This window comes from Mustela nigripes, chromosome 3 (genome assembly GCF_022355385.1).
Source record: "Mustela nigripes isolate SB6536 chromosome 3, MUSNIG.SB6536, whole genome shotgun sequence".
In the NCBI taxonomy this organism is placed as follows: Eukaryota; Metazoa; Chordata; class Mammalia; order Carnivora; family Mustelidae; genus Mustela; species Mustela nigripes.
The window spans coordinates 98,264,234-98,280,978 of record NC_081559.1 but is presented as its reverse complement, the minus strand read 5'-3'; the positions used below and the strand labels follow the sequence as shown (position 1 = coordinate 98,280,978).

Genomic DNA, 16,745 nt, shown 5'->3' with positions numbered 1-16,745 from the left:
TGTTTCCCTACAGCTATCTAAAAACAAACAAAAGAACAAACAAACAAACAACACCCCCCAAAAAAACAACCTTTAATGTCATTAATTTCCACTTAAGAAAGGGTCACACACACCTAATGAAAATCCCCAATGTCCAATACCTTGAGTAACCTCTTCTAGTTTTGTTCCAGAGAAAGATAGAAGATGCTTGGTTTGCTTACAGATGCATGCCGATTCCCTTATTCTGCTTGGTTGAAAAGAATGAGTAATGGTGGCATCCGTGTTCAACACAAGGCAAAAAATAGAAGAAATCTGAGACTACATTACACTGAAATCACTGATACTCCCAGTTCTGTGCAAGTGATCTGGGGTTGGCTCAGGCCCTAAGTAACTTTTAAATGTTTATGGTTTTTAAAATTGTGGAGCATAAGGAATAACACGGAGGACATTGGGAGAAGGAGAGGAAAAGTGAGTTGGGGGAAATCGGAGGGGGAGTTGAACCATGAGAGACTGTGGACTCTGAGAAACAAACTGAGGGTTTTGGAGGGGAGGGAGATGGGGCGTTGGGTGAGCCTGGTAGTAGGTATTAAGGAGGGCACGTATTTCATGGAAAACTGGGGGTGATACATAAACAATGAGTCTTAGAACACTGAAAAAATAAAATAAAGTTAAAAAATTGTATGAAATAATTTAAAAAATTAAAATAAAATAAAATTCTAACCTATAGGCAGGGTTGGGAACCACTGCTATAAACTGAGAGAAATATTTCCAAACCTCTTTTACATAATCATAACAGTACCATTATGAAAACTTAGAAGATAGGACTGAGAAAGAAAATTACAAATATCTCCTACTTATACAAATCTACATAAAAATTCTTAACAAAATATTAGAAAATCAATTTTAGTCACCTTTTAAAGTATCAGAGAAATGGAACCAACAGCTATATATTCCAAATTTGACTAGAAATGTGATTACTACTCTCTAAAAAACAGTGGGCAGGAAGCACATAGAAAGTTGCAATAAATGCCCAATACATTTTAAAAAAAAATACTGGGGATGTCTGGGTGGCTCAGTTGGTTAAGCGGCTGCCTTCGGCTCAGGTAATGATCCCAGCGTCCTGGGATCGAGTCCCATATCGGGCTCCTTGCTTGGCGGGGAGCCTGCTTCTCCCTCTGCCTCTGCCTGCCATTCTGTCTACTTGTGCTCACTCTTGCTCCTCTGTCTCTCTGACAAATAAATAAACTCTTAAAAAAAAAATACTGTAAGAAATTAGGAGCTGATGGATCACGTACGTTGATAAACACATGGAACGCATCTCACCAGCCCACTGATACTCTGTTTACTGGTGAAATCCTAAAAGCCTTGTCATCAAAGTCAGGTTTAAGATACAGATACCTTCTTTTCTTATTATTATTTTGGAAAGGTTTGCCAATGCCGTTAGACTAGAGACAGAGGGAAAGTACTCAATATATAATATGTGGAAAACAGTAGCAAAAATAGGAAAAACCCAGGAGAAAGTACTAAAAAAGGCATTAGAAATGGTGAGGAATTTCAAAATAGTGCCAAAGCTAAAAATGAATATAAAAATCCCTTACCTTTATAGTACACAAATAATAAGTTTAGAAAATGCAATTTAAAAAATATCTCATTCACAACAGCAACAGTAAAAAAACAAAAAACAAACAAACAAAAAAACCTGAAAATACCTTTCAAAAATGCCTGCGAAACTCTGCAGAAGCAAGAAGAAAAGTTTAAATAAATGGAGAAATACAGAAATTCAGTTTGTATCACATTAGTTCTCTCTAAACAAATCAATAAATTTGGTGTATGCTCAGTGAAAATTACAATGTGTGAGCATCTGTGTGTCTGTCTTTGTTTAAATTTGCAATGTGTTAAAACATTTAAAAATTCATCTAGGGGTTACCTGGGTGCTCAGTCTGTTAATCATCTGTTTCTGCTCAGGTCATGATACCAGGAGTCTGGGATCGAACCCCACATCTGGCTCCCTCTTCATTGGGAACCCTGCTTCTCCCTCTCCCACTGCCTGCTGCTCCCCCTGCTTGTGCTCTCTCTCTCTTTTTCTCTCTGTCAAATAAATAAATAAAATCCTAAAAAAAATTATCTAGAAAAAGAAAATGTTAAGTATAGCCAGGTAAATTACACACACACACGCGCACGTACAGAGTAATGAAAAAAAATTGTCCTAAATAATATTAAAATACATAATAAAAACAACCAAAATTGTTGTAGTTGCAAGACCAGAATAGCCACTGGAAAATAATTTTGCATACACTAAATATACCCAAGATACATTGATAATCAGAATATAGGAAAACAAGTATTTCAACTATTTCAACAGATTTCTTTTTTTTTTAATTTTTTATTTTTTATAAACATATATTTTTATCCCCAGGGGTACAGGTCTGTGAATCACCAGGTTTACACACTTCACAGCACTCACCAAAGCACATACCCTCCCCAATGTCCATAATCCCCCCCCCTTCTCCCAAACCCCCTCCCCCCAGCAACCCTCAGTTTGTTTTGTAAGATTAAGAGTCACTTATGGTTTGTCTCCCTCCCAATCCCATCTTGTTTCATTTATTCTTCTCCTACCCACTTAAGCCCCCATGTTGCATCACCACTTCCTCATATCAGGGAGATCATATGATAGTTGTCTTTCTCTGCTTGACTTATTTCGCTAAGCATGATACGCTCTAGTTCCATCCATGTTGTCGCAAATGGCAAGATTTCATTTCCTTTGATGGCTGCATAGTATTCCATTGTGTATATATACCACATCTTCTTGATCCATTCATCTGTTGATGGACATCTAGGTTCTTTCCATAGTTTGGCTATTGTGGACTATTTCAACAGATTTCTTAAGTATTCAGAATGATTTGATAAATATCTAGCTGTATTAGAGAGAGGAGGCAAACTTAAGGTCACCTTACTCCTCAGGCATCTGACCTCTCTCCCTAGGAAAGCCAGTATTTCAAATGGACAAGGGAAACATAGATTATTCAATAAGTGTCTTTGAGATAACTTATTAGGTAATAAACCAGTGCTCACTCACTTCACCAAAAGAAATTCCCTAGAGATCTAAGATTTAAATATTTAAAAAATATATAAAATATTGTAAAATGGGAGATTGATAGATGTGTGTGGGTGATATAAATCTTTAAAGAAAGTGGTGACAGATGTCACTACATAAAATTTTAAAATGTTGGCAGTAAAAAGCACCACAGAGAAAGTTAAGGAAAAACAAAAATGTAAACATTATTTGGAGCATACTGACAAATATATTTTTTAAAAAGATGCCTTATACTCCAATAGAAAGATGAGCTGAAGAGGTGCCTGGGTGGCTCAGTGGGTTAAGCCTCTGCCTTCTGCTCAGGTCATGATCTCAGGGTCCAGGGATCAAGCCCCACATCGGGCTCTCTGCTCAGCAGGGAGCCTGCTTCCCCTTCACTCTGCCTGCCTCTCTGCCTACTTGTGACCTTGTGATCTCTGTCAAATAAATAAATAAAATCTAAAAAAAAAAGGGGGGGGTGAGCTGAAAATATGAAGGAGAAAATGTGAGAAAAAGTGAAATAGCAATAAACACACATGGAGGTGATCAGCCTCCTTGATAATCAATTAATGCAATTAATTAAATACATTAAATTAATACTTAATTAAATAAGTGCAAGTAATTAATTAAAGTTTTTTCATATATCAAACTTGAAAATATTCCAGAGATGATTTATGAAGTGTTTTTCCACTTTTTTTTTGCAGAAGGTCTAATCACAACCTCTTTGGAGAACAATTTAGTCATATCTAGCCAAACTGAAGTTTTCAACTTCCAAACTGCCTCCAGGACTTTATCATATATGTATATTACCCATGTATTAACACAATGTGTGTGTCTACATATGTAATAGTGTGTGCATATACACAGATATTTATATGTTTGTGTAAATACATATAAAACATATATATATAAACACACACACGTATACATGCACATACACTGCTGCAGTGTTCACAAAAGCTGACAGTGAGAGAAGATTGATTTAGTCTTCTTTGACTCATCCATACCACGGAATATTATATAAAAATAAGAGATGAGATGGATCTCTCTGCATTCGAGAGAAAGATAACACACGGCATATTTGTTAGTTTGAAACACATTCTACAGAACAGGATGCACAGCATGATCTGATTTATGCTCTAATTAATATTTACATATGTTTCCCTTGATATACAGCTATTTGAAACTTCAGTACAGATGGGAATTTTTCTTTAAAAAAAGACACATACTGCTTTTGGAAAGGAGTTAGCTAGCTACATAGATTAAAAAGTGTTTCTTAACTTAGCCCCCAAAATACAGTCTAAATGGACTGTCATTCTCAAAAGATTACAATATACTAATACACATTATACATTTCAACATATATTGCACAGTCCATAAGGCATCTCTAGGGGCTTTAATATCTTATATCAGATTATGTGAATATCAGTTTTTGTTGCGGAAGTCACTGACCATAGTAGTGAACTGGATGATTGGACAGGATGTGTATGGACCCAGTGAAAAAAAATTTATTGAATGAAATTTGGATAGCATCTATATTTTTTCTTTTTTCCTAACCACCTTTTTTTCTCTTTCCTTTTGTCTCTCTTCCAATATTTATTGCACACCTACTATAAAAGTCAATCATATGAAATAATGAATTGTTTTTGATGTGTAACAAAATCTATTCCTTGTGATTCAATCTCATAAATTTTAGGCAATCTCCATTATACTCCTATATGGTGAACAACATTATTACCCCATCTCTATCTCCCTTTTTCTTGCTCTCTCTCTCTCTCACACACACACACCATGGAACAAGTTACTTTAAACTTCATTTATTTTCTTTTACTTTATTAAAATACTAAGTTTATTTAATATGTATATTTTTGTCTCCCTACCATTTCCGTTTGTTTGACCAGCACTGTGATGATGACATTCCACATGTATCTAAAACCAAGCAAAGACAAAATTCCATTTTTATAAACTAAACAGACATTTGGACGACATATTTTGGCAATGGGACCTAGACAATATTTATCAGACATGGTAGGGAGAGTTCACACTCTGCATTATAAAAAGGACATCAATATATCAACTGTTACAGAAATGAAATAAGATGGAAAATTGTAAAAACTACCTAAAATATTTCCTTTAAGAGACTTCCTTAACTGCCAGCAATATTGAATAAGCTCCCGGGCCAGTCATCCAGAAGCAACTCTTCACATAGTTGATGAAGTTGGCTTCCAAGTTAGGAAGAGAGCCACCTTTTTTTCTCTATTTGTTTGCATTTTTGTTTTTATGTATTCTGCATAACTAGATTCTTTTGCTGTGTTAGGAGTTTTTTGCTGTTTTTTTGAACGATTCTTCGCCTTTTGGTCTTAGTGCTAACGGTTTTGAGTCTTTTCCACTCTGGTTTGATTTTTGTGCATTTTTTTTACTGGAGTATTATACTTACATTTATTTTTTAAAGATTTTATTTTTATTTATTTGATAAAGAACGAGAGAGCACACACAAGCAGGGCTGGAGTGGGGGGAGGGCAGAGGGAGAGGGAGGAACAGGCTTCCCTCTGAGCATGGAGCTGGGCACAGGCCTCCCTCCCAGGACCCTGAGATCATGACTGGAGCCCAAGGTAGACACTTAACCCACTGAGCCACCCAAGCGCACCACACTTACACTTATCTACTGAAGCTTTTCCTTTGCTTCCTCCTCATCAAAATCATCATCATCATTATTTTCATCATCCTCATCTTTATCAGCTGCAAGGGTTTTTTGTTTGTTTGTTTGTTTGTTTGTTTGTTTTTCCCTGTGGAAACTTGCTGCCGCTTCCAAGAGCAGATCACTTTCCAAGCATACTTAGGGGCTTCACACAACTTTGGATCTCTGTCTACAAGCACTCAGCGCTGTCCACTAATAGGCACAGACCCTGAACCCACTTAACCATGAGACCACAGGTGGTGGTATTTCAAAGCCCTGAGGGAAGCCACCAGCTGTATGGACTTTTTCAAATCTGCCAGTGGGATGTAACTGGACTGCCTTCATGATTTAATGCATCTGCTGCAACAATGTGCAATTCAGCCTTCGCACAAACCCCGAACGTGATTGTTTTTAAAGAACATGGGTGTTCCTTTTCATCATTACCCACTTTAAAGTGATGATCTTTGTTGGCTTTGAAGTTCAAAACAGTTCTTGGGGCTGCAAGCCCAAGACCGAGGTGCCAATACGGTCGAGTGAGGGTCCTCCTCCAGGGTACAGATTTTCACTGTATCCCCACATGGTGGAAGAAGCTTCCACCTCAAATTTCTTGTGTAACAATATACAACCAAACAGTGCGAGAGCCCACATTAGAACGGGCAGCCTGTCTGACACCAGATTACAAATACCGTATCTAATATTGTTTGTCTATTTCATGAGTAGTTTGTATTTCTTTGTATTATTGCAGATTATCACTATTTTCAAAAAATCAATCACTCATTCTTCATTCATTGCTCATTTCTTGAAAGCTTCCTAGTGGGCTTCCAGTAAGTGTTTAACAATCTGCTCTCTGAAGAAAAGTCTTCTCCCTGCCCAATTCTATGCTTAAATACTCCCACCATGCCTGAGGTCAAGCTACTAATGCAACACCAGGCTGTCCAATTCCTGAAAAATCTAACAATCACCTCTCACACATCAACATGAATGAGACCCAGCACACACGGATCGCTTTCTATATACCGATATGTTCCATACACCACTTTGATGTGCAGGATAGAAAAACAAAAACAGTGATTTCTGCCTCTGGATAATCCAGGATCTAATAAAAGAAAATGATAATCAACAACAAAAATGATAACTTCTGGAAAAATTTTGAATATTTTAGACATTTTAAAGTCTATCTCATCTTTTAGATGACTATTTATAATACTATTGCTAGCTGAAAGTTAGTTTAATCCCTCTCAAAACCATAATATAGGTAATTAAAATTTGCCCTAGAGTTTAGCCAGAAAAAAAAAAAAAAACCCTGTAAATCAAATCTACTTCAAAGCCCTTTATTCATTTCACTTGCGGTGAACAAAAATTCCTTAATGTTATTTCACCTTGTATATCCTCCCTAATGTGACTCTCACTAGTTCTATAATGAATTAGAACAGAAGTAAATAGTAGTAACTATCCATGTTTCATGTGATAATTACTATAATCACACCATCATCATTCTCTGTATTGATGTATTTTTCTACAACACATCAAGAAAATTATTTACTTCTAAGATGATGTATGACTTGCAGCAACAATTCAGACAGGTATTATGATGACAGGTAATAGGATAAACACAATTTTCCCTTGAAATAGAAATGCCACGTGTTCTGTATGTTGGCATGTGTAGATTTTGTGCTTAAAGACACTCTTCAAGTTTTGCAGACATTTAATGGGAGGTTTAGGGCAAACCTAATGACATTGACAAAGGGGGATGCTTTAACACAGGGTTTCTCCCTGGAACACTCTATGTTCTTCATAATTTAAAAAAAAAAAAAAATGGACCTTTTAATGTAAGAAAGCCTGTTTCATGTGCCAAAAATGTTGATGGCTTAAAGGCAGCCTAAGTGACAAATTACTAAATAATTTTAAGATTGATTGATTGATCTGAAGAGAATGTGTGAGGGGGGTTGGAGGGAGATAGGGAGAGAGACAGTCTCCAGCAGACTCCATGCTGAGCAGAGAGAAGGATGTGGGGTTCCATCCCAGGACCCTGAGATCTCGTCCTGAGCCAAAGCCAAGGTTCAGTCATACAACCGACTGAGCCACCCAGGTGCCCGTAAATATTTCATTTTAAGTATTTCAACTAAACAGTTCTTTTGTGTCAGTAGTAAGCAGAAGCAAGAAAGGATTTTATAAAATCTCTCATGTGAAAATTGCTGTCCATTATTATAATGCCAACAACTCAACACTGAATCTGACACTCTGTAATATGAGAGAGACAAAGTTTCTGCAGAAAGATGCAGCTCATTTGTTGGTATAAAACCATCCTCTCACCCACAATACCAAAGTCCTCTTTAGCAACAACATATTTATTACCCGGCTGCTAGAAATATATATGTACACCAATTACTACAGGCTGAACAACTGGTCTTAAAAATGTATTACTGGTATTTAAAAATAACACAAATTCTGCTGGCCTATATATTTATTTAAAAGTACGATGGTCATCAGAACAGTTTTTGATACTGTTTTTGTCTCAAGGACAGTTATTAGGAATCCAGCTGTCACACTGGAATCTATAAAGTTTTCAGTATTATAAATTATTCTGAATTTTTAAAATGGCAATCATTGAGGTGATTAGTAGGAAAATTAGGACCAGAAAATGAGTGCAAACTTGACATTTTTTTCAACAAACATGTTTCAAGTTATTTACTCCATTTTAAATCACACTAAGTGGATGTTTAAATATAGGGAATAAGATGTGACCTTGTCCTAGACAGAACCTCATACAATACAGAAAATAAACAAGCATGTATAAGAGAACATGGTGATGCAGCTACAAGTTGAGATAAAAACATGGGGGAGAGAATAAGTAATAAAAGGCATGACTTTTGAAACTTGAAACATAATACAATTTCTATCAGAGAAGAGTGGGAATGGTTATTCAATACAGAAATAAGAAGTCAGCCAATATTCTCCCTGCAATTAAAGGCTCTGGTTTTCAGTTCTGGGACACAGTTGATAGTTGAGCATTTCTGTGATGGGTCATATTCTTTCAATCTTCTTTTTAAGTAAATTCATGTAAGTTGAATTTTTTTAATATTTATTTGAGAAAGAGGGAGACAGCATGAGCAGGGAGGAGAGGAAGAGGGAGAGGGAGAAGCAGACTCCTCGCTGAGCAGGGAACCAGATGTGAGGCTCAATTCCAGGACCCTGGGATCATTACCTGAACTGAACGCAGATGCTTAACTGACTGAATCATCCAGGCACCCTGAATGTTTTGTATAATTTACTCAATTGCATTAAAACAAGAAGCTTCTATTCTAATGACATATTATTCACTTTTACACACATGAAAAAAACCTATGCTCTATAGCAAAATACATTAGCTCTGCCCATACCCACAGTGAGTGGTGGGAATCATGAGCGAGCATCACACTTTGTTGAGTTTGGGTTTAATTTTGAAGTATTTAACTCACATTGTTATTCCAATGATATCCAACAACTACAAAAGCATGAAGGATATTTTAAGAACATATATGAAGAACGTAATTAGTATGGAAATGAAAGCTGAGATAATTAAATTGGAAAGTAGTGAAATTAACAAATATTTTACGTATGTATCAGATACATCATTTGTGAGTGGCAGTAACTCAGAAGGACTGGTGGTGACTCACGTACAAGTTAACCACATGTCCTAGTTTGGGACAGGTCCAATTTACATGAGTTGTCTTTCTGACTTGGCATGTGTTCCAGAATTTTCATTTTTTAACAATGCTATTATTTTTTTTAAATAGTTGAATTCAATGATCTGGTATAGGTTTGGGAGTTCTCCACTTCATACTGAGTTTCTCCTGTGATCTCTCTTAGCACATCAGGGATTTAGGTTGGTGGAACAGAGTTCTCACTTTAACTGGCGGTTAAGTTTAAAGACAAACATCAATACATTTCTTCTTTTCCCAACACTTTTCAAATGCAACATAGCCTTAACTTAACTCTTTAAGGCATAGATGCTGGGCTCTTGCTGATAAAATGAAGCACACTCAGAAATACTTCAAATCTCTGTGGAGTGGGTAGAAGAATTTGGTGCTGTCCCCTAAGGATCCACTTGCAGCACCATCTAACTTCACCATGGTCATAGCCAGTCCCAAGTTCACTTGAACTTCCTGAGAAGTTCAAGCCACCAAGATATCGGTCTGCAAGGCTGTGGAAAATGTAGGAAATATTGGAAGTGCATATGTAAAATTTGAGTGGGGAATAGAAAGAAGCCAAGAAGTCCTGCCTTAGCAAATGAGAGAGTATTCTGTCTGTTGCCATAATAGTTGTTTCCTTGTTTTGCAGCATAAAATTATAATTTGTTTTATTTTTTATTTCATAATAAACCATTTAGGAGAAACAAATAAAAAGACACATATTTAATGAAAATTTAATGATGATATTTCTGCTTCTCAAGAAAGTTGATATTGTAACTTTCACAAAATGTCATCATTCACTATCCACCATAGGAATTATAACAATATCACTGATAATATTTAAATTGGAGAACTCAAATCTACTTAAAAAGCACCTCCATGGCCTTCAAATGTTATAGTGAACTTAAGATGACTCTACTGGAAAATAAGGATTTAATACATGCAGCAACAAAGGATGTATTTATATAACATTCTATGCAATGTGACTTTTTAATTAGATCAAATTACTATTCTTCTACATTAATGTTGATCACTTTTAATTCCAACTTTTCATGTGCAAGAATAAAATATAAAGTGATAACTGTTAATTTATTGGCTTGAATAACAGAAGAACTCTGGAAACAGTTTAAATGATTCTAGTTTTATACCAATGCTGTTAGACTCATCAACCAGTTAATCCCTATAGTGGTTCCATTTTTTTTTTTCCTTTCAATTCATGGAATCAAAATATAGCTTTAAAAATTTTATTAGGTTTGTATTAGGGTTTTTTAGAGAAACAGAATAAAAAAGAATGAATATATGTATTCATATATATTCATAAATATCTATTCATCTATCAATCTATGTATATATAGAGAGAGAGATTTTAAGAAACTCACAATTAGGAGTTCAGCATATGTGGAAAAAAGTACATTCTCATTAAAAAATATTATGGTCTACAAAGATAGTTGATTGAATATGTCAACAATCTCAAATTTATTAACAAGAAAATGCAACTTTGGAAATTACATATGATTTCTTAATTTTATGAAAAATAATTTAAATAATTCCATATCACAAATGAATATGCACTCTTCAGAAATATACTATCAATGTAGTATGAAATGGATACAAATAAGAATTTGATCAAAGTATGAAAATGTGCACTAAGATTGAACTCTGAATGCTATTCTTTTACTATCCAGATAATATAAAGCAGGATTTTTTTTTTTGCTTTAATAAAATGCATATGCTACTTTTTTATTTTTGAAAGAATTTTATTTCTGAAAATAGGTTTTGAAATATAATTATCATATAGATCTACAAAAGCAATAAATCCATTGTGTTGGTCAATAAATAAATACTAAAAATTATGGAATTTAATTATTTTAATACCCTTTTTACTTTTACAAATGATCCTATTTGGTTGATAAATGATATATCCACATACTGGGTGAATATTTCTACCTCTAAACTAAAAATTATTAGTGCCAGACTATGCTAAATGATAAAATACATTTTTTAAAAAAGAAAAATGTCCAAGTTTTACTTCCAGCATTGTTAATTATATCCAATGTCTTATTAGCATGCTGATAATTCAGGAAAAGTTTAGAAATTAATTTCAGAATAATAAGCACAAGGACTGAATTGTTGCTTGAACTTTCACTAACCATAAATATATTTTTATTGGTATTCTTAATAATAGTTCTTAATTTTTATGAAAAGATATTATGTCAGGGACTTGAAGTGATTTACCTACTTTTACTCTAGTAATCCCATAAAGTATATACTACCTTTTTTAATAAAGACATTATTTTAGAGAGAGTGCACACATGGGAGAGAGCAAGCAGGGGGAGGGGCAGAGAGAAAGGGGGAGGGAGAAAATCTCAAGCAGAGTCCCTGCTGAGGGGGGAGACCTATACAGGGCTTGATATCTTGACTCTGAGATCATAACCTGATCCAAAATCAAGAGTCTGATGCTTAATTGACTGAGCCACCCAAGCATTCAAGTAGGCTTTTATCCACTTTTAGAGATAAAGAAAATAAGAGGCAAGCAATTCCAAGGTCACAAGCATGGGAACTTGTGATGCAGCCCAGATGTGCATTCTCCTTAGTGTTCCTTGGAAATAACAGAGTGATGAGCATGAATGAAGGGTTTCTTTTGCCAAAGATAAACTTATCAATGTTAGAAGAATACAAGATGGCAAATACTACGTAAGTCCTCAAACAGGAGAAAACTGTGCATAGCTTTAAAACATCGTGGGACCAGCAGGCTTAACCTACTCCTTATCACTTTGAAAGAATTTTAACCTTAACACGTCTTTTGAGAACCAGCTCTATCTCTGAGTGCAAGTGTCTCTATAATACTGTTCAGTTTTCAGGTATGATTCCATGTGGGATGGAAAGAATTTTGAGGTGGTTTTTCCTCTGCTACCTAGACATATCTGACCTGGAAGGCTAACAAAATTTCCATGTGGGGAAAACAAGTTTATGGCCAGCATTCTGTGTTAGAATGCTGAATTCTCACCGGATCACCTCCCATTGGGTGAAAGTAATGTTTCGTTCCCTCAAACCTCAAAAAGTCACTGGTTACAGGACACCAAAGAAAATCAGTGTATACCTATTGGATATTTTTAAAAGTCACAACATTTTTCAATAAGTATTTTTTCCCAAGTTTTAGCACGTAGAACATCCTTTGGCGAAGCCATCAGAATGGTTCAGATTTGTACTTACCTACTTCTACAAGGCACTCCTGATTAAACTTAGATTGCATTCTTATTAACACTCGTACAATTGAGTCTTTTGTAAAAAAGTACGTTTCTATTTGCACTCTTCTTTTCTGAAGTCTTATCTCTTCTCTAGCAGCATTTACTCAATATTCCCTGAGCACTCTTTGAGCAATAATAGTACACAGAATGGGATTTGCCAAGCATGAATATTCCATAAGGATTGCAAGGATTCTGTAGTTCACTGACTCCATTGTCTTTGAAGGCAAATTTCAGCATTAACACTGAGTTCTGTTCTTTCTTTGCAGAGCTAAGCAACAGTACTAACCACATACTTTGATGGTAATTTACTTTCACTGAGGAATTATCATTCATATAGGCTTAAAGTTGCCTTACTCACTGGCATTTGTTCCTTCCCTAAACTCTCAAAATATATTGAAAGAAGGAGCCTATACTTCAAGTTATATCAACTAGAAAGATGTCAACAAGATAAAGAGAAAACTAATTCATGGATAACTTTAATTTAAAAATAAGACAATAACTGTAGTTTGGATTGGGATGTAGTTGAACATAAGGATTAGATTTTATTTGCCTTTGTATCTCAGTATATAACACAACATCTGGTTTGTTGAAAGAAGAAAACATGGGACGCCTGGGTGGCTCAGTTGGTTGGGCAGCTGCCTTCGGCTCAGGTCATGATCCCAGCATCCTGAGATCGAGTCCCACATCGGGTTCCTTGCTCAGCGGGGAGCCTGCTTCTCCCTCTGCCTCTGCCTGCCATTCTGTCTGCCTGTGCTCACTCTCTCCCCATCTCTCTCTCTGATAAATGAATAAAATCTTAAAAAAAAAAAAAAAGAAGAAAACATGGATGGTCAAAGTGTGCTCATTGGGCCAAATCCAGCCATCCCTTATTTGACACAGTCCCTGAACACGCTCATGCTCAGGTACTTACATAATGTCTGTGGCTACTTTCATGCTACAAAGACCTCCTGGCCTACGAAGCTAAAACAAATGATTATCTGGCTCTTTATAAAAAGATGTTTTCTAATGCCTGCATAAGAGAATGCTTGAAAAATGAAAAAAAAATCACTACTCATCTTTTCCATGAGCGTAATTTTATATAGTTACAATGAAAACATATGGGGTGCCTGGGTGGCTCTGCCTTCAAGCTCAGGTCATGTTCCCAAAATCCTAGGATCAAGCCCCACATCAGGCTCCCCACTCAGCAGAGACCCTACTTCTCCCTCTCTCTCTGCTCTTCCCCTTGTTTGTGTTTTCCCACACTCTCACCATCAAATAAATAAATATAATCTTTAAAAAACAGACAGAAAAAATGAAAGCATATGCAAAATTCAGTATTTGGCTTTTCCTGCTTTTTACACTTGTAATCTGCTCACTGGAATGCTTATATAAATAGAATATTAATTATATATTCATTTATTCTTTCATACACTTGTAAAAAAATGTTAAGTGCCTAATATGTGTCTACCATTAGGCTATGCAATGGAGAGAGAAACACAAATGAGATAGATCTTATATAGATAAAGTGTTCGGTGATTAGTTAGATTCTAAATCCTGAACATAAGTCTCACCAACTTGTATTATATTTAAACTAAAATTCAATATCATACAGCCTACAAAAACTGGTTTAGTTTAAATTTAAATGTAATACGGGTTCTGACATGATCAACTGTATATTAACAAGCTTCAATTATGTTCAAGCTTAGTGATATGTAGCATCGGATGGACAGCCAGAACCATGAGTCTACTATTCTCATGGGGCTGCTAAGGCAAAAATAAGTCTCTTAGACTCCACATCTGCCCCCAAGTTTAAAAATATATTACTGAATGAACAGAGTGCAATAACTGATGTGAGTGAGGGCAGTTGCACCCCATTGCCTCTCCAGGGCATGGGTCTGTTCAAGTCCATTGGAATAAGCACATGTTCTTGCGATCACAAAGCTTCTATTTCTAGGAATTGCAGCACTCTAAGAATGCCAGTGACCCTAGTATCTATACAGATTCCAAACTGTTTCCCCTAATCGGATGATAGGAAAAATTTTCTGTCAGGCTGTCTTGCACAAGTTTAGTCCTGGCATTCCAAAAGAGAGCTGCCTTTTTTTCTTTGACAGATGTGAAGAAGCCACGGGTCACTTCTACCTTTGCTCAGAAACAAGGAAGTGGCAACAGAGACAGCATTTTGCATCTGGGGAAGAGTCTTGTATTATGTATCTCTTGTAGCGGTTGTGGGAAGCATCACAAGAAAAGAAAAATGATGAGGAAGAAAAAGCATACAGGAAAAGAATAAGTTCATCTCCCTTTTGGCTGAGGTCATGCATGAGTGAAGAGAGGGAAGAACAGGGGTGTAGAGAGGCTACCCTTGGATCAGGCTGTTAAGTGGAAGCTCCTGAAAGACCCATTGTCTTATCTCAAATAGTATGACACCCATTTCCTTAACTTTGTGCTGGTTTCTCTGGTCAGCGGCGCCTACTCATAAGGCTACGTCCAACAGGGCAAAGTATGCAGCAACAGTGACACACACTACTCAGCTTACATTTTCTCTTGTTATGAAATATACACTTAGGAATTTATGGGAAGCCTACACTATGTCAGGAGAATCCAGACCCCCTCTGTAACATCCATAGCATCCTTTGTCTGCCCTAAGCTACTATTCCTTTTCATGCCCCTGACTGTGGCTGGGACTACCAATGCTGCCAATAAGATGACCATTCCCTACTCAGTTGAGTAGGGAATGGTCTCTCAAAGTTGTTATGACCCTTCTGTTAGCTCTACATTTACCCACGTGCATCTTCAGTGAGAAGGAAGAAAAGGAGTTTAGAATTTCACTTCCATGTGCTGCCTGAGATACGCAGATCAGCTCTGAAAGAGCCAGCTGTGAGTGCAAAAAATATAGATAATCAAAATTCAATTTAACATTCTCTCGGTTGGCTAACCACAACAAGAATCTCAAACTTGGTACTCTAAGTTTAAAATAATCAAACTTCAAGATTCAACTGTAGAATTTTATTTAATTGCTCCCTGGGATGTGTGCAGATGATACACACTTACGCTTCTTCCCCCAGATTGCCTCTCTTACCTATCTTTAAACTCTCATTAATAATAACAACTATGATTTATCAAGAGCTTATTATGTTAAGGATACTATTCTAAGGGTTTTACATGTATTAACTCAGTCCTCAGAGGACGGTCCTCTCATCATTCCCATTCTACCTTTTATGGCATGTAATTTACAGAGAGATTAAGTCAACTGCTCAAGGTCACACAGCTAGTAAGTAGCAGGGCTGTGTAAATCCAGGTAGGGTAATTCTGGAGAGCCTAAGCTTTTAATGATTAAGCTCCTTTGTTAACCCCTGGGCTCATTATACAGCAGGAATCTTCATTACTGTGTCATTATTTCATTGAGAAGCAATGTTTTCATGGTGTTGCTGGAACACACATAGCAAAAATCTTACCGCTGTCCACATTTTCATAAAGTACCATGACACTGTGGAGCAACCAAATGCCAGTGAGTCCATCGTGAGTTATAAATGCCCTATATCTCTCTTGTACTTTCATTGTATCAGACAAAGATTGATTTGCACTATATTTGGGCAGCAGAATAAAATAGATATATAAAAGGATCATGGAACCCTGAGTTTTTAAGCTAATGAATGTGGGTGAAGTAAGATGTGAAAAGATAACTAGAGATGGAGAAATGCTATGTGTTGACTTGTATTGTCTGAGTGCTTCCAGGAACACTGCCTCTCTTCTGTGTTACCATACAAAGTATGTGATAATAATGCCCATACAACTATTTTGTAAAATTCAGTTTATTTTTCACTGATGCTTTCATGACATTAATACATATGCCCCAATTTGTGGAGTAATTGTCATATGTCTTATGTACATGTATTATCATATCTCAAGCAAGACAAATTTGCTATGGGAAATTCCATTTACCTTATTTCTGCCTCCATTTACCTTAAAATTGTCAGTAATATATCTCTCAGTATAGCATCTGATATAAAGAGAAAGCAAAAACAAGCAACACTTGTTCTTTTCAGAGTCCCTAGTAGTTAATCATATTCTGATGCAAATCTACTGGAGAATTTTTAAATGCCAAGTCAAGCATGACTGGA

At 36.1% G+C, this 16,745-nt stretch overlaps 1 pseudogene; it reads right to left on the bottom strand.

Moving 5' to 3' along the window:
* Window positions 1-5,714: 5,714 nt before the first annotated feature.
* Window positions 5,715-16,142, bottom strand: LOC132014505 (nucleophosmin-like; annotated as a pseudogene).
* Between the last annotated feature and the right edge of the window lie 603 nt (window positions 16,143-16,745).